Source organism: Schistocerca cancellata, chromosome 4, assembly GCF_023864275.1.
Source record: "Schistocerca cancellata isolate TAMUIC-IGC-003103 chromosome 4, iqSchCanc2.1, whole genome shotgun sequence".
Classification (NCBI taxonomy): Eukaryota; Metazoa; Arthropoda; class Insecta; order Orthoptera; family Acrididae; genus Schistocerca; species Schistocerca cancellata.
In genome coordinates this window covers 697,635,854-697,662,192 of record NC_064629.1, presented here as the reverse complement: position 1 = coordinate 697,662,192, position 26,339 = coordinate 697,635,854, and positions in this window count along the sequence as shown.

The window sequence follows — 26,339 nt, the reverse complement described above, 5'->3', positions numbered from 1 at the left end:
TTAAATATATACAATTGGTTCTTTTATTTCAAAGGATGAGTACCTCCAATCAGAATGACAACTCTGACATGCAAGACAACTGGCTTTCATTAAATTACCAGCCTTATCTTCCAAGAGGACAATTCACATGCCTATGCTGCTAAAATTGACACAGCAAAGTGTGAAGAGCAACTACAAGCCTGTACTGAACAGAAAAGTCCCATTAAATACCAATGGACGCACTAGGATCATTTGAAACACAGCTCTCAGTGTCAGGGAGCATATCTGTAGTGGCACCATTTGACATCACTATGGAAACCAAATAGCTGGTGCAACTTTAATATTGACCACTGTTGCACCACTACTCAGTGGGTGTTTGTCATCAGGAACACCGTCTGGAGATCCCATGCCAGAATCTGGCATATAAGCCAGGCCTGTCTGAATCAGTTTTGATGCAATCTGTGGAGTGTGCAGTGAGTGTGCTATCAGTTTGGCTAAGGTATTTATTTTGTGGATTCTATTGGCATAAGCAGAACTCTAACATGATGTGTATTGGATCTTGGGTCAGAATACTGACTTAACATATTTTGCACTGTTTCTGAGGAAGATCCTGTGTATACCTTGTTTTGAAGAAACCAGGGAATATCTATTTCTTTATTTGTTTGTTTGCTGTCCATATAACAATCAAACAACCAGTCTTTGGACATTGTCATAGATTTTAGTTCACATATACAAAGGTTTTGTTAACATATTTAGGTGCACACAGTTTTTTTTTTTATTATTTGCAGTGCTATAAAAGTTTTCCTTTCTCTGGTGTCTGAAGGCATGGAAGCTGAGTGCGTGCCAGAGGATATGGACATGGATACCCACTAGGGGGGTCCCTGTGCTCCGGTGTGCCTGCACTACAAGCCTCACCATGCAAGTGTGCCACTCTCTGTACCACATGAAGTCCACGGCCAATCACATTTCCCACTGTCATGTATTTAGGTGACTGCATGACAAGCATTATTGCCTACAGGATTACATAGAGCAGATGGTTAGTATTTTATATTTTCTGAAGATTTATCTACAAGAATCTCTTGTGTTTACCTTGGCTTCCACTCATACTGCCTTTTTTGTAGCCTGAAAATCCTGTCTGTACAGACAGTTGGTGCTCCATCCCATATCTTAATACCATACTGAAGATGTGGATGTATCATTTTGAAGTATATTTGTTTCAAGCTATCATGGTTTTCTTACAAATGTGGTCTATATGTTCTTTCCATGACAGGTATTCGTCAACAATTATGCCAAAAAAAATTGTGTTTGTATGTGTAGCTAAAGGCTGATAGAAGTATAGATAGAGTTCTATTTATGTTCTGACTATTGCTAAGCTAAATTGCATTGTCACTGTCTTCTCTTTATTTACGAGTAGCTTATTTGCAGTAACATAACTTGACAGAAAATTATAATTTGTTTCACTACTGTTTGTAGTAGTTTGCGTATCATGGCCCCAGCTGACAAAAGATGTGTTCTCAGCATAACTCACAACCTTGCAGTTTTGGTGTTAAGTTAAATTGTTAATGTACACAAGAAACAGAAAAGGCCCCAGTGTACTTCCTTGGCACACACCACACTGAAGTATCTAGTGGATTGATTTGGTTGTTACCAGCTGTTCAGTCCTTTGTAAAGTTAGCTTGACACACTGTTTCCTGTCTTTCAAATAGGAAGTAAGTAGTTGTAAGGCTACCCCTCCCATCCCATATGCTTCTAGTTTTCTAATTTATGCAATAGAATTTACTCATATACAGGAAGGAGCCTGTTAATTCATCTCCTTCATCTAGCTTATTTGACATTTCACATACAAAAATTGTTACTGCTGTTACAGCAGATCTTTGTTTTCCAAAACCATGTTGTAGATTGTTAAATAGATTATGTTTGATGAAATATGCCTCAAGTTGATTTAATGTCACTTCGTCTAATAGTTTCCCAAGATCTGAAGTTAATTATATTGGCCTGTAGTTTTTCATGTCAGTTTTTATTCCCATCTTATACACTGGCAGGATTTCAGTGGTTTTCAACAGATCAGGAAATTTTTCCATCACAGCAGGAGATACACCACTGGCCATTAAAATTGCTACACCACGAAGATGACGTGCTACAGATGTGAAATTTAACCGACAAGAAGAAGGTGCTGTGATATGCAAATGATTAGCTTTTCAGAGCATTCACACAAGGTTGGCACTGGTGGCGACACCTACAACGTGCTGACATGAGCAAAGTTTCCAACCAATTTCTCATACACAAACAGCAGTTGACCGGTGTTGCCTGATGAAACATTGTTGTGATGCCTCGTGTGCGTACCATCACATTTCTGACTTTGATAAAGATTGGATTGTAGCCTATCGCGATTGCGGTTTATCGTATCGCGTCATTGCTGCTCGCTTTGGTCGAGATCCAATGACTGTTAGCAGAATATGGAATCGGTGGGTTCAGGAGGGTAACACGGAACACCATACTGGATCCCAACAGCCTTGTATCACTAGCAGTCGAGATGACAGGCATCTTATCCACATGGCTGTAACGGATCATGCAGTCATGTCTCGATCCCTGAGTCAACAGATGGAGACGTTTGCAAGACAACAACCATCTGCACGAACAGTTCGATGAAATTTGCAGCAGCATGGACTATCAGCTCAGAGACCATGGCTGTGGTTAACCTTGATGCTGCATCACAGACAGGAGCGCCTGTGATGGTGTACTCAACAATGAACCTGGGTGTTCGACTGCTGCCCTCGCCAGCACATTCTCCAGATCCCTCACCAATTGAAAACGTCTGATCAATGGCGTCAGAGCAACTGGCTTGTCGCAATACGCCAGTCACTGCTACTGCTCTTGATGAACTGTGGTATCCTGTTGAAGCTGCATGGGGGCATACCTGTACACACCATCCAAGCTCTGAAACTTCCTGGCAGATTAAAACTGTGTGCCCGACCGAGACTCGAACTCGGGACCTTTCGTTCGCAGGAGAGCTTCTGTAAAGTTTGGAAGGTAGGAGACGAGATACTGGCAGAAGTAAAGCTGTGAGTACCGGGCATGAGTCGTGCTTCGGTAGCTCAGATGGTAGAGAGCACGGGGTCCCGGGTTCGATTCCCGGCGGGGTCAGGGATTTTCACCTGCCTCGAGATGACTGGGTGTTTGTGTTGTCCTCATCATTTCATCATCATCCCGGAAAGTGGCGAAATTGGACTGAGCAAAGGTTGGGAAATTGTACGGGCGCTGATAACCACGCAGTTGAGCGCCCCACAAAACCAAACATCATCATCATCAAACATCATCAGATGGTAGAGCACTTGCCCGCGGAAGGCAAAGGTCCCGAGTTCGAGTCTCGGTCGGGCACACAGTTTTAATCTGCCAGGAAGTTTCATATCAGCGCACACTCTGCTGCAGAGTGAAAATCTCATTCTGGAAACATCCAAGCTCTGTTTGACTCAATGCCCAGGCGTATCAAGGCCGTTATTACGGCCAGAGGTGGTTGTTCTGGGTACTGATTTCTCTGGATCTATGCAGCCAAATTGCGTGAGAATGTAACCACATGTCAGCTCTAGTATAGTACATTTGTCCAATGAATACCCGTTTATCATCTGCATTTCTTCTTGGTATAGCAATTTTAATGGCCAGTAGTGTATTTATTAGATGTGTCAGAGGTTTCACTAATCCTCCTCTGCATTCCTTTAGCAGCTTAGGTGAAACATTATCCCAGCCACAAGACATGTTAGCTTGAAGTTTTGAAATGATGGCTAGGAGTTCTCTTTTAGTAATGCCATGGATGAAAAAAGATTGGCTACTTTTAGTAAAATTTTAATTGAGTGCACGTCTTGTGTTTCATTTGTGCCAATTTATTAAACATTTTTATGAATTTCTAACACACTTCTTTTGGATCATTTGTTATACTGCCATCTTCTTTTAAAGTTATATGGATGTGTTCATGAGATTTCTGTTCCCCATATTCTTTATATATTATTTTCCAGGCTGTTTTACTAACACAGATTGAGTTGCGTATTTGAGAAGCAGATTTCTGAGCTTTAAGGTTAGTCAAAGAATCTCTGTAACTTTTTCTGAGCAGTTTGTATTTTGTTACATAGTATTGTAATTTTGTATCTCTAAAGAGTATGTAACAGTTTTTCATGTTCTCTCCCAGTTCAGTGATTTGTGGAGGGAAATTCTCAGCTTTGTGATTAATAGCTTCGTCTACTTTCGTTATTAAAGGACTTGTTTAATTTAAAGTTTTCTTGAATAGTTTATAGAAACTTTCCCATTTATCATTTGCATTTGTTGCACTGTAAATTGGTTTCTATTTTTCATTGCCTAGTGCCCTCTTAAGTTTATTATAATTAAATTTTCTTTTAGTTATATCTACAATTCCTACATAAATTTCCATAGTAAGGGTTCTGGCGTCAGATATGTTGTTTTCTACAGTGGTTAAGTTTATGTTCTCCTTTGTTATGTTTGTGAGAATGTGGTCAATGCATGTCTGTTTTTCTACAGTAATTCATGTAGGTTCTGTGATTATGTGATAATAGTTATAACACTGAAGTAAGTCAACGTAATGCAAATAATTATTGCTATTATTTAAAGAGTATATGCTGATATCTGCAACAAACAGCACATGTTTTTTATACACTGATGTCATTGGCAGTGTGTGTAGATCATCTTTCACAAAAGTGGTTATGTCTCAAGATCAGTGATGAGTGCAAATAAGACAATGAACATTTTTGTAATTAAGCAAGTTTGCAGGTTTTCAACCATGGAACACTTGCAAGAACTACTAACACAAACCACACAGGGTTATCAGGAGCTTATGGCAGTTGTGCAAGCGTTAGCAAATGTAGCTGGAATGTCTCTTGCACCACCTGTGTTTGTGGCTTTTCCACCACTTACTGAACAGCATGAAGAGTGGAATGCTTACTGCTAATGACTGAAGTTAAATGTTTTGGCTTCTCAAATTTATGACTTGGAAGTGAAAGACCATTTACTGATGAAATAAAAAACCTGCACACTTGCAAGAGGTCTGTTTTAGTAGATCTGCTGCAGATATGCTTCAGCCTGCAGAAGTGAACCAAGTGAGTGATAAATCTACCAAAGTGCAGACTTTCCAGAACTTGGCCCATAAAATGTACTTAAAGGCATTCATTGGCCTCCTGTGAAGCTATTCTTGGTCACTGGCACTTCTGTGTCCTTGCTAAACCAATCTATTTATTTAAATTTAAGGTTGCCACTGCTTAGGTGACTGAAACAAATCTTGGGGTCTATGGACAGCATCATGTGCCTATGCTAGGGCAGTTTACAGTTTTAGTCACTTACAACTAAGTCATCTGCCATATAAATTTTCTGCGAAAGTGGATATTATTTTTGGGATAGGCAATTTCCACACTTTCAGACATACCATTCATGAAGCAGTGCATGTTATGCTACCAAAAGGGCATTGTGCTACCATAAAGATTCTCTGAGATAGATACAATTAAATCTTCTCTCTTGGATTAGGGACAGCAACTAATTTCAAGACTCACACGCTCTTAAAGTGACAGTTACTCCATATTTTTCAAAGCTTTGCTGAGTGCCCTTGGCTCTAAAGGACACCCTGAAATCAAAGCTGGTGAGACTCCCTCATGAAGCTGTGTTAACACCTACTCACCATAGCCAATGGGCCACTCACATGGTGACTGTACACAAATTTAACAACACCTTCAAGCTTTGTTGTGGTTTTAAAGTAAGATAAATGTACAAGCTGGAGTGTAAACTTATTCTCTACAGACCACAGATAATCTCTTTGCAAAATTAGGTCATGGCACTTCATTCAGTGAAATTGACTTCACAGAAGCATATTTTCAGATCCCCTTTGATACAGTATCACAAGTTTACCTAGTACTAAATACACCGTTATGGCCTTTACCCTGCCACATTTCAGCATTTTATGGATCAGCTACTACAACATAATCCCAACTGTGCCACACATCTGGATGATATTGTGGTCACAGGTGCAATTCATGCAGATCACATTCACAACTTTGAGCTTTTGTTCCAAAGACTGGAAGGAAAGTGCTTAAATGCAACCTGCACAAATGTTCTTTCACACAACCTTCCTTGATGTATTTAGAACTGAATCTCTTGGCAAGTCAGGGATTATGTTACGGCAATTAATAAAATGCAGCAGCCATGAATATAAAAGACTTACAAGTGTTTAAAGAATGAATTCTCACTCTCCAGCAGAGTGTACACATGTTTGAAACTTCCTGGCAGATTAAAACTGTGTCAAACTGGAACTCAAACCTAAGGCCATTGCCTTTCAAAGGCAAGTGCTGTGGCTAAGCCATCTCTCTGCAATATACTTTCTTCAGGAGAGCTAGACCTGCAACATATGCAGGAGAACCTATGTGATGTTTGTAAAGTAGGAGGTGAGGTACTGGTGCAAGAAAAATTGTGGAGTTGAGTTGTAAAATGTGCTTGGATAACTTGGTTAGTAGAGCACTTGCCCAAGAAAAGTAAAAATCCCAGGTTTTAATCCTGGTCCAGCACACAATTTTAAGATTACTTTAATCTTACAGGAAGTTTCAAATCAGTGCACACTCTGCTTCAGAGTGAAAATTCATTCTGTAAGCAATCCCTCAGGCTGTGGCTAAGCCATTCACCTTGACACCCTTTCTTCCAGGAGTGTTAGTCCCACAGGATATACAGAAGAACTTCCGTGAAATTTGGAAGAAGACGAGGTACTGCTGAAAGTAGACCTTTGATGGCAGACTGTGAGTCACACTTGCTAGAGCATTTTCCCATGAAAGGCAAAGGTCCCAGTTTTGAGTCCCAGTCTGGCACACAGAACTAATCTGCCAGGAACTTACAAGTGTTTCTGGATAAGATAAATTGATATGTCAGATTCATTTCAAATCTAGTAGTATTCTCTTGTCCAATGAACAAGCTATGATGCCAAGCAGCCATTTTCAACAAGCTTTCCAGGCTTGAAATAGTTGCCTTAAGCAGGCACCATTTTTAACAGCATACATTCCTGGTCTGTCTCTGGCAGTAGGAACTGATGTCCCTCCCCATAGTATCAGCACAGCCCTATCCCATAAATACCCTGACGGCAATGAGTGCCCTGTTTTCTATGCTTCTAAGACCTTATCTGAGTCTTAGCAATGCTACTGTCAAGTAGGATGGTAGGTCCTTGCTATCATTTATGCAATCCAGAAATTTAAATAATTTCTTTATGGACAGAATGTTCTTCGTGCCATAAATCATCACTTGTCATTCACCATTCCTGGCCCTAAACGTCACTTACCAGACTAGACTGCCCATCAACTTCAGTACTTGTCTAATTTTCATTATTCTATCCATTATCCAGCAGCAACATTTCGTGCAAATGTGGATGTGCTCCACGAATTCCCCATGTGATCAACATGAAATTGTGTGTTTCTACAGCCACTACCCACAAGACTGCAATGTTACACTGCCTTGTTCACTTTGTAAGAATGGGTGATCAGACACAACTCTTGGATCTGAATTTTGTCCTTACTGGTCATGGCAGCAGCAACCATACTTAAACAAACAGGTTCTATTGTGGTCTTGGACAATAACCACAGCTGCATCCTAATGCCTCCCTTTCTTCGGCCATGAGTGACACACCTCCTGAACATTGTCAATTGAAGCATTTTCCAGATAAAAATTTCCGTCTGACAACAGATACTCTGGGCAACAGTTCACTCTGAAATTGTGGACCTGGCCCACCAATGTCCCACCTGTCGCACACATCAAGTTGCACTTCTCCAGCAGTTCTACAGTTGAAAAAAAAAAAACTTTCCACTGCATCTTTTCACCTTGCATGCACCAGTTCAGTTGCATGGAATGCTTTATCTGCACCTTCAAAATCCAGTTCTACAAGGAAATGACATCTAACACTGAAATTAAAGCCCTCTGTAGTTTTCTGCCAACTTACAGGGCTTCTGTGCTGAAGGAACTGCAGCCTGATGGATGGCTGCAAGGCTATGCTCATAGCACTCTCTTGGATATGCTGCACCCACTCTACAGTGCACATTATCGCTGCAGCCTCTCCCTTTTGAGAGGATACCCCAGTAGAGATCCATCAGTTTAGGCACCAACCAACCCAGATCTGAGAAGCTATTTACATTTGCCACAGGTCCGTGATGTATACCATGGCCTCCACTCACAGGTTTCTGTGGTGGCTTGAAATCAACTTCATCTTTTCCATTCCGGTCGACAGCCAACTACTTCCTGGCCTCAGGTGGCCCTCTGGTCCCATAGTGACTCACACATCATCCATCAAGCCTCGTCCAGCTTCAGCCTTCCACAGTAATCCACAGTAACTCCCCCAGCAACAACCTGCCATCTTCCCCAGTGGCAGCTCCTAGAGACTACCCAACACCTGCTTCTTCCACCCTGGCAGTCACTTGCTTCCTGGATGGGTAGAGGATGTAGTAGCACCACCAAATGTCACTTGGGGAACTGAATAGCTAGCACAACATTACTGTCAACAGCCATGGCGCCACTAGTCAGAGAGCATTTGTCAGCTGGACTGCCCTCTGATGAGGTCACGCCAGAATCTATCATACAACCCAGCAATGGGTCAGTCTGAGTCAGATGCCATGCAGCAAGTGAACTATCAGTTTGGACATTTGTATCAACTTCACCTGAAACCTTGTGTAGTACATGTAAATAGAGCAGTCATGTATGTCAAGAAAAGGATGGACACCTCACAGATTCATTAGGCCTGACCTTATAGCAGGTGATATGCTCTTAGTATTTTTTAACCCAAGGAATAACCCCACTAGTTACAAGGACTCCTACAGTTGAATGAATTATGGATGGCTCAGCTTAACATTTTTGACAAACACAACATATTTCCATATGTGCTGGGATAGATGAGCATGTTAAAATGTCCACTTCTGGGACATTGTGAGGCACATCGGCCCCTGATTGAGTCAATCTTGTAAAATAATGACAGTAGCCAGTGTGGTGGCCAGCCTGGATGTGAGTTTTAGGTGGTTTTCCACATCCACCTAGGGAAATATTGAGCCAGTTCTCATATCCTTGTGATGAACTCCTATGTCATGCTTGCAGATTTGTGCAACTCCATTCATTCTGTGGACTTGTATAGGGTGTGTCACTGTCTCACAGGTTGTAAAATACCAGTAGTGGCAGGTGTATAAATTAAAGAATACTGACATTAGTAAGTTTTGCTTAGTGGAGCATCTTGAAGCACATACAATAAAAGTGTAATTCCCAACAGACTGTTTATAGTAGTGACAGTATATTAAGCACCTCTACCAAATTTTAACCAGTTTATAATTTGTCTTGATGCTATGTTGGTGTATTTAATAATTAAAACATAAGTAACTGATGTTTGTGATATGGCTTTTCTTTAAATTTCTTCCAGCAACCCCTACAGCAAACATGATAATTAGGGTACCATGATGACATTTATATAGACATGTCTAATGAACAAAATTGTATCACAAAACCAATATTCAGTGTCCTTCCAGACTGTGCTGTAAAGTTCCCAATGTTGAGCATTAATACTTACTTGCATATCAAACCTATTACATCTGTGTATCAGAGGCTAGTTAATACATCATTAACTGTGTATTTTATGAGATTGTGCTGGAGAGATGTTTACCATGTTCATGAAACACAAAAATATTACCAAATATTTGCTAATAAAATTGTGAAGGCCACAGTGGAAGGGCCTCTGACTGGGATGGAGATGGCTTTGCAGTGGTCAGAAAGTCAATATGGTCCATCATCTGGGTGGGTAGCAGTGTAGCATTGAGGGGATGCCTGGTAATTGCTCATTGTGTTCTCACAAAAACATCATTGTAAAATATATGACTTCAGTGTTCTTCAGCTACAACAATTTTGATGATACTCAGAGAAGTCAATGTCCCAAAGACATAAGCTGTCTATGGCCCATGAGGCTGCATGACTGTCATCAGGTGGCCTCAGAGCTCACAATATTGAATGGCCAATGGTGATGATAGCAGAGGTTCAGCAAGGATACCAACTGCAGCAGTGAACAGTGACTTGTAATGAAGACTAAAGACTGTCCAGCAGTCCAGAATGTAGTGTGCAGATGTGCACAGAATCATTCTTTGGGCTCAGGATGAATGAGATTGCTTCACAGCATCAGCAATGGCTGCCAACATGAACAGAAGCAGGCAGCAGGGAGGTTACCTGCATGAGTGATGGTGGTTGAACAGCTACACAGCCCTGAGCTCAACCTGTAGACCTGCGGCCTAGGAGGTCAACACAGCCGAAGTAGGCCACCAGGTAACCTGCCAGTCAGAGCCACTAAGTCCACAGTATCAGACTTGTTGGCATCAAATGGGTCATAGCTAGAAGCAGCAAAAATCCAGAGGGGGTGACTGGTTGAGCCATTTAGACTCATAGACCATAAATCCCCTTCAAGACTAGTGTCTGGTGGCCTGATATACCTTTGACTGAAAATGATGATCATTTATACAGATGTGGCCCATTCTTGTTTTGTTACAGAATCAGTTTCTATCACATAAGCCACAACAAAACCATGGCTCAGATGTGAACCAATCAGGCCACCAACACTGCTGTGGTTCCATCTTTCTGCTGTCTTGCTGATATTCCAACTCTGGATTCATGGGCAATGACAACAAACTACAATTACAGAACTTTTTGTGCACACAGAGAACTTTTTACACTATTATACAATTAGTTAATTCATATAGTAGGACAATAATTCCATCCATAGTGAACAGTTGGCTTTACATGTAATTTAGTACTACATTTCTTGCTAAGACAGCATAGTTGATTACATTATTATTCATGTTAGTTCAAAATTATATGTGTTTACCACTGCTTAAGCAGCTTTCTAAAAATGTCTCCAATGCACATCTTAAGATCATTTGGTGACAAATTGAGAAAAACAGCTCATTTGACATACCTTTAAAGACTTTTTTCTGGTATTGGTAATATTCTGTTGACCTTATGAAATTGTGTTGTAAGGCTAGTGTCAAAGTTACGAATTTGCATGCTCCTATTTGCCACATTATGTGTTCTTTCACTAAATTTATGATATATAACATACACAAAGAAGAATATAAAAAAAAATAGTATCTAGGCTTTTACACAATGTTCGTAGTGTCACTTTTGAATGAAAACACTTTTCATATTAGTTGTCAGAGCCTACCCAACATAGTTATACCATATGACAAAAAAACATGTAATAATCGAAAATACACTATTCTTAGGCTACCAGAATGATGGTATGACAATAACATTTAGACTGTATGTTACTTTTTTGCAGGTGAAACAGGAAAAGTAAAGCAGAAGCTTTAACTTTTGCATTTGAGAAAATGTTCACATAGGAGAATTACACAAACCTACCATTGTTTGTCCATTGCACAGACTCCTGTATGGAGGACATTATAATAAGCATAACTAGTCTAGAGAAACAACCAAGAGAACTGAAAGCAAATAAGCATTGGTGCCTTACTTACTTGCATTTATCATGAACCTCTCATCCAGAAAAATGTCCCAAGCAACTGGAAAAAACTGCAGGTGACTCCTGTAAGTAAGAAGGGTAAAAGAACAAAATTGGAAATTTGTGGTAAGGCCTTATGGGACCAAACTGCCAAGGTCATCAGTCCCTAAGCTTACGCACTACCTAATCTAACTTAACCTAACTTACGTTAAGGACAACACACACACCCATGCCCAAGGGAGGACTCAAACCTCCGACACGGGGAGCCGTGCGAACCATGGCAAGATGCCTCAGACTGTGTGGCTGATAAAAGAACAGACCCACAAAATTACAGACCAATATTTTTAACACCAGTTTGCTGCAGAATACTTGAACATATTCTCAGTTTCTATATAAGAAATTTCCTTCAGAGGGAAAAGCTTCTGTCCACAAATCAGTACAGTTTCACTCATGTGAAACTCAGCTTGCCCTTTACTCACATGAGATTCTATGAACAATGGAAGAAGGGCAACAGGTGGTTTCCATATCCCTACATATCTGCAAAGCATTTGACATGGTGCCACATTGCTGACTATTATCAAAGTTACAAGCATATGGAATAGTTGGCCAAGTATGTGAGTGGCTTGAAGACTTCTTAAGTAACAGAATGCTGTATGGTGTCCATGGCAGCAAGTGTTCATCAGGGACAAGGGTATCATCAGGAGTACCCCACGGAAGTGTGATAGGATTGCTGTTATTTTTTATATACATAAATGATCTGGCAGAAAGGGTTAGCAGCAGTTGCAGGTGTTTGCTGGTGATACTGTGGGGTATAGAAAGGTGTCATTGTTGAAGGATTGTAGGAGGATACATTATGACTTAGACAAAACATCTGAATGGTAGGATAAATGGCAGCTATCTCTAAATGTAGAAAAATGTAAGTTAATGCAAAAATGTTCAAATGTGTGTGAATTACTAAGGGACCAAACTACTGAGGTCATTGGTCCCTAGACTTACACAGTATTTAAAATAACTTAAAGTAACTTATGCTGAGAACAACACACATACCCATGCCCAAGGGAGGAGTCGAACCTCTGGTGGGAGTGGCCACACAGTCCATGACATGGCACCTCAAACCATGCAGCCACCCCGCACATGAAGTTAATGAAGGTGAGCAGGAAAAACAAACGCATAATGTTCAAATACACTCCTGGAAATGGAAAAAAGAACACATTGACACCGGTGTGTCAGACCCACCATACTTGCTCTGGACACTGCGAGAGGGCTGTACAAGCAATGATCACACGCACGGCACAGCGGACACACCAGGAACCGCGGTGTTGGCCGTCGAATGGCGCTAGCTGCGCAGCATTTGTGCACTGCCGCCGTCAGTGTCAGCCAGTTTGCCGTGGCATACAGAGCTCCATCGCAGTCTTTAACACTGGTAGCATGCCGCGACAGCGTGGACGTGAACCGTATGTGCAGTTGACGGACTTTGACCGAGGGCGTATAGTGGGCATGCGGGAGGCCGGGTGGACGTACCGCCGAATTGCTCAACACGTGGGGCGTGAGGTCTCCACAATACATCGATGTTGTCGCCAGTGGTCGGTGGAAGGTGCACTTGCCCGTCGACCTGGGACCGGACTGCAGCGACGCACGGATGCACGCGAAGACCGTAGGATCCTACGCAGTGCCGTAGGGGACCGCACCGCCACTTCCCAGCAAATTAGGGACACTGTTGCTCCTAGGGTATCGGCGAGGACTATTCCCAACCGTCTCCATGAAGCTGGGCTACGGTCCCGCACACCGTTAGGCCGTCTTCCGCTCACGCCCCAACATCGTGCAGCCCGCCTCCAGTGGTGTCGCGACAGGCGTGAATGGAGGGAGGGACAAATGGAGACGTGTCGTCTTCAGCGATGAGAGTCGCTTCTGCCTTGGTGCCAATGATGGTCGTATGCGTGTTTGGCGCCGTGCAGGTGAGCGCCACAATCAGGACTGCATACGACCGAGGCACACAGGGCCAACACCCGGCATCATGGTGTGGGGAGCAATCTCCTACACTGGCCGTACACCACTGGTGATCGTCGAGGGGACACTGAATAGTGCACGGTACATCCAAACCGTCATCGAACCCATCGTTCTACCATTCCTAGACCGGCAAGGGAACTTGCTGTTCCAACAGGACAATGCACATCTGCATGTATCCCGTGCCACCCAACGTGCTCTAGAAGGTGTAAGTCAACTACCCTGGCCAGCAAGATCTCCAGATCTGTCCCCCATTGAGCATGTTTGGGACTGGATGAAGCGTCGTCTCACGCGGTCTGCACGTCCAGCACGAACGCTGGTCCAACTGAGGCGCCAGGTGGAAATGGCATGGCAAGCCATTCCACAGGACTACATCCAGCATCTCTACGATCGTCTCCATGGGAGAATAGCAGCCTGCATTGCTGCGAAAGGTGGATATACACTGTACTAGTGCCGACATTGTGCATGCTCTGTTGCCTGTGCCTATGTGCCTGTGGTTCTGTCAGTGTGATCATGTGATGTATCTGACCCCAGGAATGTGTCAATAAAGTTTCCCCTTCCTGGGACAATGAATTCACGGTGTTCTTATTTCAATTTCCAGGAGTGTACAGTATTACTAGTGTGCTGCTTGACACAGCCATGTCTATTAAATACCTAGACATAATGTTGCAAAGCTGTATGAAATGGAATGAGCATGTACCGATTGTAGTAGAGAAGGTGAATGGACAACTTTGGTTTATTGGGACAATTTTAAGACAGTGTGGTACACCTGTAAAGGAGGCCACATATAGGACATTAGTGTGATCCATTGTTGAGTACTGTTTGAATGATTGGGATCCACACCAAGCTGGATTAAAGGAAAACATCAAAGCAATTCAGAAGTGGGCTGCTAGGTTTGATAGCAGTAGGTTCGATCAACACATAAGTATTACAGAGATGGTGTGGAGAACTCAAATGGGAATTACTGGAGGGAAGGCAGTGCTCTTTTTGAGGAGCACTATTGAGAAAATTTAGAGAACTAACATTTGAGGCTGACTGCAGAATGATTCTACTGCCACCAATGTACATTTCGTATAAGGATGATGAGGATGAGATGAGAGAGAGTAGGGCTTGTACAGAGGCATACAAACAGTCATTTTTCCCTCACTCTATTTGTGAGTGGAACAGAGAACAAAAGACGTAGTGGTACAGTGGTACCCTCTGGCATGCACCATATGGTGGCTTGTGGAGTGTGTATTTAGATGTAGATGAACCTGCTACTTCTATTATAAACCCAAAAATTTACATACCAAACAGGTCTTTCACAGAATTTAATCATTCATAATATTTTATCAATTTTGGGTTCACTGTCTGGCCAACAGATGACAGCCATAACATCAGCATATGAACTTGGAAAATCATTTGCATAACAAATATACAGTAATGGACCTTAGATGGAGCACTGATGGAGACCAAAATTTATATTTCTCGTTTTTTATGATCTGCTTTCTAGTAATCCTCTGTTATCTTATATAATTTATCTACACTATTGTCTCTCTTTCAAATATATTTCTAGTACTTGTTTAATTTTTCCAATGATACTGCCCATTGCGATTTTTGTTAAGGTACATAATGATATACTCTGCTGAAACCTTTAGAGATCTCTAAGAACACTGCTACTTTTTTAAAGTACATAATGGACAGATTGATCTGCTACTGACAGTTTCTGAGACTATGTGTCAGCATTGTTGTAATGTTCCAAGCTGCTCTTTAACATGAATTTCTTAATCAGTTTGTTGAAATTTGAGATCATGGCAATAGGCCTGCAATTTAGAACATGCCTTTTCCTCTTGAGGGTTGGACAATAGCCACTTTCAACTTGCCAGGGAAAACTCCTTCTTCAAGAAAACTGTTTATTAGACTAACTAATGCATTCAATAACACATGTTTACACTTCATCAGTAGACATGGGTAAATTCCATCTGATTCTGGTCTTTTTTATGCTATCCATAAGTTTCAGAATGTTGTCACTGACTACTGTAGTTCTGTTTGGTAGTGGTCAGCAAGCAGCCTCTTTCATGCAGACATCCTCTTCAGTTGCATCTATGAAGTCATTATTAAAAATATTGATAACTATACGGGTATCAGAAATGTCATCATTATTCACAGTTAATCCTAATTTATTAATTTTAGTTTCTGTTGCATTCTTTCTAATTTGATTCACAATAGATCAGATTATTAAAAATATTGATAATTATATGTGTATCAGAAATGTCATCATTATTCTACATCTACATCTACATCTACATCTACATTTATACTCCGCAAGCCACCCAATGGTGTGTTGCGGAGGGCACTTTACATGCCACTGTTCCAGTCGCATATGGTTCGCGGGAAGAACAACTGTCTAAAAGCCTCCATGCGCACTCGAATCTCTCTAATTTTACATTCGTGATCTCCTCGGGAGGTATAAGTAGGGGGAAGCAATATATTCGATACCTCATCCAGAAACACACCCTCTCGAAACCTAGCGAGCAAGCTACACCGCGATGCAGACTGCCTCTCCTGCAGAGTCTGCCACTTGAGTTTGCTAAACATCTCCGTAACGCTATCATGGTTACCAAATAACCCTGTGATGAAATGCGCCGCTCTTCTTTGGATCTTCTATATCTCCTCCGTCAACCCGATCTGGTACGGATCCCACACTAATGAGCAATACTCAAGTATAGGTCGAATGAGTGTTTTGTAAGCCACCTCCTTTGTTGTTGGACTACATTTTCTAAGGACTCTCCCAATGAATCTCAACCTGGTACCCGCCTTACCAACAATTAATTTTATGTGATCATTCCACTTCAGATCATTCCGCACGCATACTCCCAGATATTTTACAGAAGTAACTGCTACCAGTGTTTGTTCCTCTATCTTATAATCATACAATAAAGGATCCTTCTTTCTATGTATTCACAATACATTACATTTATCTATGTTAAGGGTCAGTTGCCACTCCCTGCACCAAGTGCCTATCCGCTGCAGATCTTCCTGCATTTTGCTACAATTTTCTAATGCTGCAACTTCTCTGTATACTACAGCATCATCCGCGAAACGCCGCATGGAACTTCCAACACTATCTACTAGGTCATTTATATATATTGTGAAAAGCAATGGTCCCATAACACTCCCCTGTGGCACGCGAGAGATTACCTTAATGTCTGTAGACGTCTCTCCATTGATAACAACATGCTGTGTTCTGTTTGCTAAAAACTCTTCAATCCAGCCACACAGCTGGTCTGATATTCCGTAGGCTCTTACTTTGTTTATCAGGCAACAGTGCAGAACTGTATTGAATGCCTTCCGGAAGTCAAGGAAAATAGCATCTACCTGGGAGCCTGTATCTAATATTTTCTGGGTCTCATGAACAAATAAAGTGAGTTGGGTCTCACACGATCACTGTTTCTGGAATCCATGTTGATTCCTACACAGTAGATTCTGGGTTTCCAAAAACGACATGATACGCGAGCAAAAAACATGTTCTAAAATTCTACAACAGATCAACGTCAGAGATATAGGTCTACAGTTTTGCGCATCTGCTCAACGACCCTTCTTGAAGACTGGGACTACCTGTGCTCTTTTCCAATCCTTTGGAACCTTCCGTTCCTCTAGAGACTTAAGGTACACGGCTGTTAGAAGGGGGGCAAGTTATTTTGCGTAATCTGTGTAGAATCGAATTTGTATCCTGTCAGGTCCAGTGGACTTTCCTCTGTTGAGTGATTCCAGTTGCTTTTCTATTCCTTGGACACTTATTTCGATGTCAGCCATTTTTTTGTTTGTGCGAGGATTTAGAGAAGGAACTGCCGTGCGGTCTTCCTCTGTGAAACAGCTTTGGAAAAAGGTGTTTAGTATTTCAGCTTTACGCGTGTCATCCTCTGTTTTAATGCCATCATCATCCCAGAGTTTCTGGATATGCTGTTTCGAGACACTTACTGATTTAACATAAGACCAGAACTTCCTAGGATTTTCTGTCAAGTTGGTACATAGAATTTTACTTTTGAATTCACTGAACACTTCACGCATAGCCCTCCTTATGCTAACTTTGAGATCGTTTAGCTTCTGTTTGTCTGAGAGGTTTTTGCTGTGTTTAAATTTGGAGTGAAGCTCTCTTTGCTTTCACAGTAGTTTCCTAACTTTGTTGTTGAACCATGGTGGGTTTTTGCCATCCCTCACAGTTTTACTTGGCACGTACCTGTCTAATACACATTTTACGATTGCCTTGAACTTTTTCCATAAACACTCAACATTGTCAGTGTTGGAACAGAAATTTTCATTTTGATCTGTTAGGTAGTCTGAAATCTGCCTTCTATTACTCTTGCTAAACAGATAAACCTTCCTCCCTTTTTTTGTATTCCTATTAACTTCCATATTCAGGGATGCTGCAATGGCCTTATGATCACTGATTTCCTGTTCTACACTTACAGAGTCGAAAAGTTCGGGTCTGTTTGTTATCAGTAGGTCCAAGATGCTATCTCCACGAGTCGGTTCTCTGTTTAATTGCTTGAGGTAATTTTCAGATAGTGCACTCAGTATAATGTCACTCGATTCTCTGTCCCTACCACCCATCCTAAACATCTGAGTGTCCCAGTCTATATCTGGTAAATTGAAATCTCCACCTAAGACTATAACATGCTGAGAAAATTTATGTGAAATGTATTCCAAATTTTCTCTCAGTTGTTCTGCCACTAATACTGCTGAGTCAGGAGGTCGGTAAAAGGAGCCAACTATTAACATAGCTCGGTTGTTGAGTGTAACCTCCACCCATAATAATTCACAGGAACTATCCACTTCTACCTCACTACAGGATAAACTACTACTAACAGCAACAAACATGCCACCACCAGTTGCATGCAATCTATCCTTTCTAAACACCGTCTGTGCCTTTGTAAAAATTTCGGCAGAATTTATCTCTGGCTTCAGCCAGCTTTCTGTACCTATAATGATTTCAGCTTCAGTGCTTTCTATCAGCGCTTGAAGTTCCGGTACTTTACCAATGCAGCTTCGACAGTTTACAATTACAATACCGATTGCTGCTTGGTCCCCGCTCTCGGCTCTGTACCAAAGGTCCGCAGTCAGTCCTCTCGACGATGCTGCAGATGGTGAGCTCTGCTTTCATCCCGCTAGTGAGACTGGCAGTCTTCACCAAATCAGATAGCCGCCTGAAGCCAGAGAGGATTTCCTCCAATCTATAGTGACACACATCATTGGTGCCGACATGAGCGACCACCTGCAGATGGGTGCACCCTGTACCCTTCATGGCATCCAGAAGGACCCTTTCCACATCTGGAATGACTCCCCCCAGTATGCACACGGAGTGCACATTGGTTTTCTTCCCCTCTCTTGCTGCCATATCCCAACTACCAGTAAGCCCACCCTCTGTGACCGCCTGGATCTTGCAGACAGAGGGGCAACCTCTGGAACAGGACATGCAGCCATATCTGGCCAAAGTATCAGTATCAGCCTGAGACAGAGCCTGAAACCGGTTCGTCAGACAAACTGGAGAGGCTTTCCGTTCAGCCCTCCGGAATGTCTTTCGCCCCCTGCCACACCTCGAGACAACCTCCCACTCTAACACATGTGAGGGATCAGCCTCAATGTGTGCAGTTAATCCTAATTTATTAATTCTAGTTTCTGTTGCATTCTTTCTAATTTGATTCACAATAGATCAGCAAGATTTGAAACATTATCTGAGTTTCATATCTGTCGGCTAATTCTCTCTACTTTTAATCTCCTGACTTCTTTGAGCAACTGGTATATAGTGTAGCACACTGACAGAATCAAGCTGAAGCTTTCAGGTGATTAACAAACTTATCTTGAGTCATTAGATGCGCTGTGGGAAGTACCAACTGTCAAATTGTTGGCAAAGGGGATAGCAAACCGCTATTCCAACAAGTGTGGGGTTAACTATTACCGTGATTGGTTGTCTGACCTTAGACAGAAAAGCAGGGAGGACTTTTAAGAATTGGCAGACAGAATTAGGGCAGTATCTTGTCACACATACACCCTAGGGAGAGACAATACATGAAATGAAGTGTTAATTGAAGAAGCTGAAGCAAGAGCCAATGATGTATTCGTGTGTGAAATCTATCCACAAATTAGGAGTGAAGTAAAGGTAGCCTCCCCCAACCCCTTGCACAAAGTAGTCAGACTTGCTCTATTATGGGAGGAAGCTGGAAGATTTGTATCTGTCCCCACACATGCCAGTAAAGCACTATATGAGGGAAGCCGAACCATACAGCTGAACACTGCTGGGATTCCTGTTGTAAGAAATTCAATCCCATCAGTTACAAACAAGATTGTTGCGCCCACAAAATAAGTGGCCAAATTCTCAGCCAAACAGAAGTACACACACAGGGAACCGAGCATGGGGTGGGTTCTGCCACCCACTCTCACCCCCAATGGAATATGTGAAACCTATAAAAAGGGGAGACCCCACTGAGGTGGCAAATTTAGTTTTAGAATGCAAGTTCATAGGGAAGACTGTCTAAATTCTTGTGGATATCAGAGCTCAGATTAGTTTTCTTTTTGTTTCTAATAATGACAAGTGTGTGCTAAAACCACCACACTACAATGTAAGAGGACTTGCAGATGAGATAATCATTCTTTCAGGGGCACCTGCACAATAGACCTGCACACTGAAAGGAAAATGTATGTCCCTGATATGGAAGTAGATAGGAATCACACACAGGACTTTGATGTTATCTTAGCGGACATTTTCCTAACATATTATCAGGCTGAGATAGATAAAAAAATGCGCTCTCTTCAGTTCAGTGATTCCATACATTGTTTTAGCAGTGAGCATGCATCACAATCGCAAGGAACTTGTGAAGGGCAGCCCACCTCACAAGCTCTAACCAAGCCACGTATATGGGCACAGATCAGACTTTCTGGTTTATCCACTCACCCAGAATGACTTTTTCAACAAGTTGCAAGCACATGTTAAGAGAGGTTTGAGCAAACCAGAAATTAAGGGGAACAGGTTTCAAATACCTGTGTGTGTTGACAAATTTAGTCAACAGGATATAGAAATACCACATGGTACAATTTTGGCCAGTGGTGAGGCAGTTACAGAAACTGAAGTGGCAAAGCTAAAACAGTTTAAAAGAAAGAAAAAGAAGCATTTATCAGTAAGGTAGACTTTTATGATCACTCCTTCATTAAGGGATCAGTTAAAGAAGAAGTTGGCACATTTGCCAGGGCAAGAGCAAAATATGTTGTACCCAGTTTTAGAGGAATACGTGTGGTTGCTTGAGGAATGGCAGTATTTGCTTGATACTGGCCTCATTCATCATGAAATTCACAGAGGAGACACAAGACCAATTGCACAGAAAGGATATCAAATACCATACCTCCTAAAGTCTGTTTTTGAAGATACTATTCAGCAGCAGCTGGCTGCGGCGATGATTCAACCATCTGCAAGTCCATAGTCAAGTCCTATCATTGTTGTGCCCAGAAAATCAATCAACAGTGAAAAAGCCTATTGTCTGTGTGTTGATATGTGAGGCAGTAAGCAAGGTTCCCATACCTGATAACTAGCCCTGCCACAGATTGATGAGACCTTACACAGATTAGGAAACTGCAAATACTTTACTACCCTGAACATGTGTTCTGGATATCACCAAATTCTGATTGCACTAAAAGACAGATGAGAAACTGCTTTTGTGGTTCCACCTGGACTCTATGAATTCTTACGCATGCTTTTGTTCTAAGAAATGCACCTGCCACTTTTCAAAGATTTCCCAACTTGTTAATAAGAGGTTGAAATCTACATTGTGTCTCATGTATCTTGATGGCATCATATTTTTTGCAAAAACAATTTAAGAGCATGCTGACAGATTAAGAAATGTATTATCTTGACTCTAAAATGCAAATTTAAGTTTAAATTTAGAAAAATGTTCTTTTGCAGAGTCACAGGTTCAGTACCTGGAACATGTCTTTAGTTCAGAAGGAGATAAGCCAGATCCTAGGCTAACTGAGGCAGTGGATAATTTGCCAGCACCAAAAATGTTAAAGAGTTACAATCTTTTCTAGGCTTAGCTGGTTATTATCATCATTTTGTACAAGATTATGCTACTATAGTAGAATCATTGAGAAATCTACTAAAGAAAGGCACAATGTTTGGATGGACAGAGAAGAGTGAGGCATTGATGGGAAAAATTACAAACATATTGACTAGTTCACCCCTGTCAGTACACCCAGATTTTGAAAAACCATTCATCCTTTTGATGGATGCATCAGATTACATGGTTTAGGCCATTTTGAGCCATGAAACTGATGGTGAGGAAAGACCAATAGATTATGCCTCTAGGCAAATGAATTCTGCAGAAATTAATTACAGTGGTACTGAGAAAGATTTGTTAGCCCTCATTTCAGTAAAAATTACTTTAAATGATACTTGCATGGATGTCAATTCATTGTGGTTATAGACCACACTGCACTGGTATGGATGCTAGAGTTTAAAGGACCCCAGCAGTCATTTGAGTAGGTGGGCATTAAAACTATCTGAGTATGATTATACATTTTGGCATAAACCCGGCCATTTGCACAGAAATGCTGACATGCTTAGCAGAAAAATTAGAGTTGTGCAGACAGGTGATCTTTCCATAGAAGAATTGAAAAAATCACATGAGATATGCAGAATGCCATCAGTATGCATCACTCTCTGATTTTGTTGTAGAAGACAGTATGCTACATTACAAAACCCAGTTGGGTAACAGAGTGGTAATACCTAATGAACTGCAACAACATATAATAGCACAGTGTCATGACAGTTTACAGCCCTGCCATAATGGGTAATGAGCCAAAAATGTGAGAATAGCCTCAAATTACTTGTGGAGAGTTCAACAGACCAACACTGGAAGTATATTCAAAACTGTCTACCTTGTGCTCAAAGAGCACCTCCACAGAGGACTAAAGTTCCTTTACAAACATTACCAGAAGCATCGAAATCATTTCAGATTGTGGCCTCGGATATCTGAGGCCCATTTCCACAAAGCACCAAGAATAGTAAATATGTATTGTCAATTACTGATCACTTTTCAAGGTACTTAATTTTGATACCACTCACGGATATGACTGCTGAAACTGTTCCTTGTACCTTCATCAATCACTTACAAAATATTATGAACTGAAAAAAGCTAAACTACAGCCATTCACCTTAAAGCCAGCAGGTGCCTGGAGCATGTGCACAAAAAACTATTGTGCAGATGTTATCATATTATGTATCATTCTGCATAAAACAGTTATGTCTATAAGGCAACGGGATTCTCCCCATGTGAAGCTGTTTATGGGAGACCCATGAATCAACCTTCTGAAACTGTCAAACTGCCCCCTGGTATTAGTGTAGGCAAAGTGAAAAGGCTAGCCTGCCGTCTCAAAGCCATTTGCAAATAGGTTAAGCACAGTAATTCGAAAGACACACAAAAACAGTTGGAACATAGCAACAAAGGTGCTACACTTACTCAGTACAATCCTGGTGATTTATCATTGATTCAAAATCCTGTGGTGAAAAAAGGATGAATCAAGGAGTTCACTCCTCCTTATGATGCCCTTACCCTCTCTTATGGATAACTTCTCCAGGAAATGCTGAAATACAGTTATCTGATTGTACTATCATACAGAGAGTATATTTTGACTAGCTAAAGCTGTATCATGAATCGCCTGCACTGCTTCAAGTAGCTCTGCCTGCCTCTCCTTCTAAAGCTACTATGGCACGTAAAAATGCCACAACAGGGAAGCCAAAGAAAAAGGACCTGCTGGTGCTAGCCCATCCCCAATATGTCTTAAGGAATAAGCACCCTTATGCCCTTTGCTCTTAGGACTAAATATGTTCCATAAGTGAGCAAAAACATCAATTTTATTGCTGAATAAAGTTTAATAGAAGTTTTATTTATGCAACAGATTGGGAGGATGAAGACAATTGCCAAGGAGATCCATTGCTGTCCCTATACACAGTAAGAATTTACTAGTGCTTTTTATGTTTATGATCATATGTGTTTATATAAAAGTCATGTTATAAATATAAATCATAGTTTTGAGAATTAGCAACCAGAGCAGAGAGAAATAATTTTGCAATTAACAATAGGACATGAGGAAAACTGTTAAATGAGGGTCATAGTAACTGTTTTTGCAGTCATGGCAAAATCATGCAAATTGCAGAAACACATGAAGCTACAACTGGGCTTTTGAAATAGAAATATCTAAGTTACACAGACTAGCATTTGCAACCAGTTGTTCCTGGGTGTGGATGAGGATGCTTCATGTAGAAAAGACTAAGCAGTTACAAGGTCATTGAATTTGGAAGTCATGTACAACAAAAGACCTCTGTGAGGCATATACGATGTATTTAGTTTACACAATAGTATTGCCACTAGAAACAGATGTAAGCTGTCATAAAAGGCCTCTCAAATGCTTACCAACAACTTTCATTCAGAAATACTCACAAGTCGCATCTGAACATTAAATATACTCAAAGACTACTGATTACACTCTGTTAGAGGATTTGTCAGAAACTAGTCCCTAAACTACTTCTTCTGCTATATTTTTGGAGAATAACTGCTGAATTTTATTGCATCAGCCTTTCTACAGGAGACCAGACATTGATCTTACATATTTTATAATATGCTACATTTCAGTCTAACTTTCATTCTCGTTTGATTGCTATGTAACAAAATGTTGAAGCTGCCTGGGTTTGGAAATACTGCCATTATACTGTAATCACACTTACAAGTGTAAACGAATACTTCATTGTATCTTAATATTATGAATGAGCCAAGAGTCACACACTTAAGTGAAACATGTGTAAATCATTACACCAGTGTTTTACACTTTGTTTGTGTACACTTCAGTTCTATTGGATAGAGTCTACTACAAATATTTTCAGTAAGTGATTGACATGAGCAAGCTTTTTAAGGATTCTTGTATATGACATAACACAGCCAAGCTGAACACTTATAACTGCTTATTATACATTCATTCAGATTACTTGATACAGAACTCAATTAATTCATAAGAACTGCTGAAGTTCTTCATCACATGAATGCCTTTATCACTCCTGTGCCTGCTTACAAAAACAACTAGAAGAACAAGAAGTCTGTCAAGCTAAGTTTACTTCTGCCAGCCTGGAAACAGCAGAACTACAAATTTGTCACTACATATCATCAAACCATAACATCACATGCAGGTTAATAATTAGATGCTTTTCAACCCTTCTCCATAAGGAATATGGGAGAATACATTAGTCGAAATGGTCCATTGCCATTATGCATGACATCGCAAACAGCACCATTCTACAAGCACATGGCTCTGTGACATCGAAACAGAAAAATGGCTGCATTGTGACATCACAGAGCCTTTAGCCACCAGCTCCACACTGTGCTCCACATGTTGGTGAGGCGCCTGTGCAAGGACACACACCCACACCGCAAGCTAACTTTCCAAATATCGAAAAATGAATTCTTCTCACCAAGTTTGTATGTTGTATCATACTTTAACAATGAAATTTTATAACAAGAAAGTGAAAATTAAACCCAATCATCATCTGAATAGTTAGGCATCTACCTAATGACTTGAATAAAACCAGTTTTTGAAGATACAGTACTCATATGGGTAATTTGGTACAATCCTTGCATACCAAATAAGTATTTGAGTTCCTCTTGGAGGAAAAAATAGGCATATTGACGACCTCTTATGCAACTTAACTGCATCACATGATGGGAAACTCAGGATATTAATGCCAACAATTCTGAATAAAAAGAGTTATTCCAGCCCTGTACAGTTACTGATTGTCAGCAGATTGGGCCATCCTACCTGTTGCAGTAGATGAGGCAATTGATGGAGATTCATGTTTTAGCAGGTGCCAATACAGCAAGCACTTTTGCAAAAGTTCTCACTATGTGAGAGAGAGGCAATACAATATACTACAGCACAGCCAGCTCTTGCCAGGCAAATCAATGTCTAACACAGACTTTAGTCCAAGCAGTGATTTCTAATGGAAATGCAAAATTGTGAAATATTACTTTATAGCACAATGTGAATGAGACTTATTATTGACAATATGCAGTAACATTTCACCTAGGTGAGACAAAATTTGTCGTTTGTTAACAGCTGTACTGAACCTCTAGAGCAACCATGCATAGCCAGTCTATTAAACTGTCATTTTTACTTGCATTTAGTATCCCTTGAGGAACTTATGTAAAGGTAATTACATGTGCTTTGCATACAGAACTAAAAGAAGCCAGTGTGTACCATAGATCAAAACTGATTTTGCTGCTGCATAAACAAATAAAAGACCACTGAAAGTATTTTTCTTGCTTCATGTTCAGCGCTAGCTGCCTGCACTACAGAAGAAATGCTCAAGACACAGGAAAGACACTTCACCTGCTGAGTCTCGTGTAGCATTGCTGATAAGCACTTAGCAGCAGACCAGCCACACCAAACATACATTTGCTGCAATCCTCAACAGTGTATGTAATGTACTTAAAAACTTTGGAGTAAAATGTTATTTCATCTCTCTATATTTGCAAATCACAATAACATAATTGCACATAACTGTCTACGCACATGTGAACCATACATTTGATACAACAACCAATTTAATTTGAATTAATTTTATTTCATCTATCAGATGCTAAACACAATGTTCTGAAACAAATACCTTATGCTTTAAGCAATTTATTTATGATATACTGCACAGACAAACAGCCTACGTGCATCAATGTAAGTTCATTGCTGGAGAATCTGCAGCCGCTGTCTACAAGAATCTTTGAATTACCTCAATAACTGATTGGATGCTGGAGATAAGTCAAAAAACCACCACAAACTCCACTGA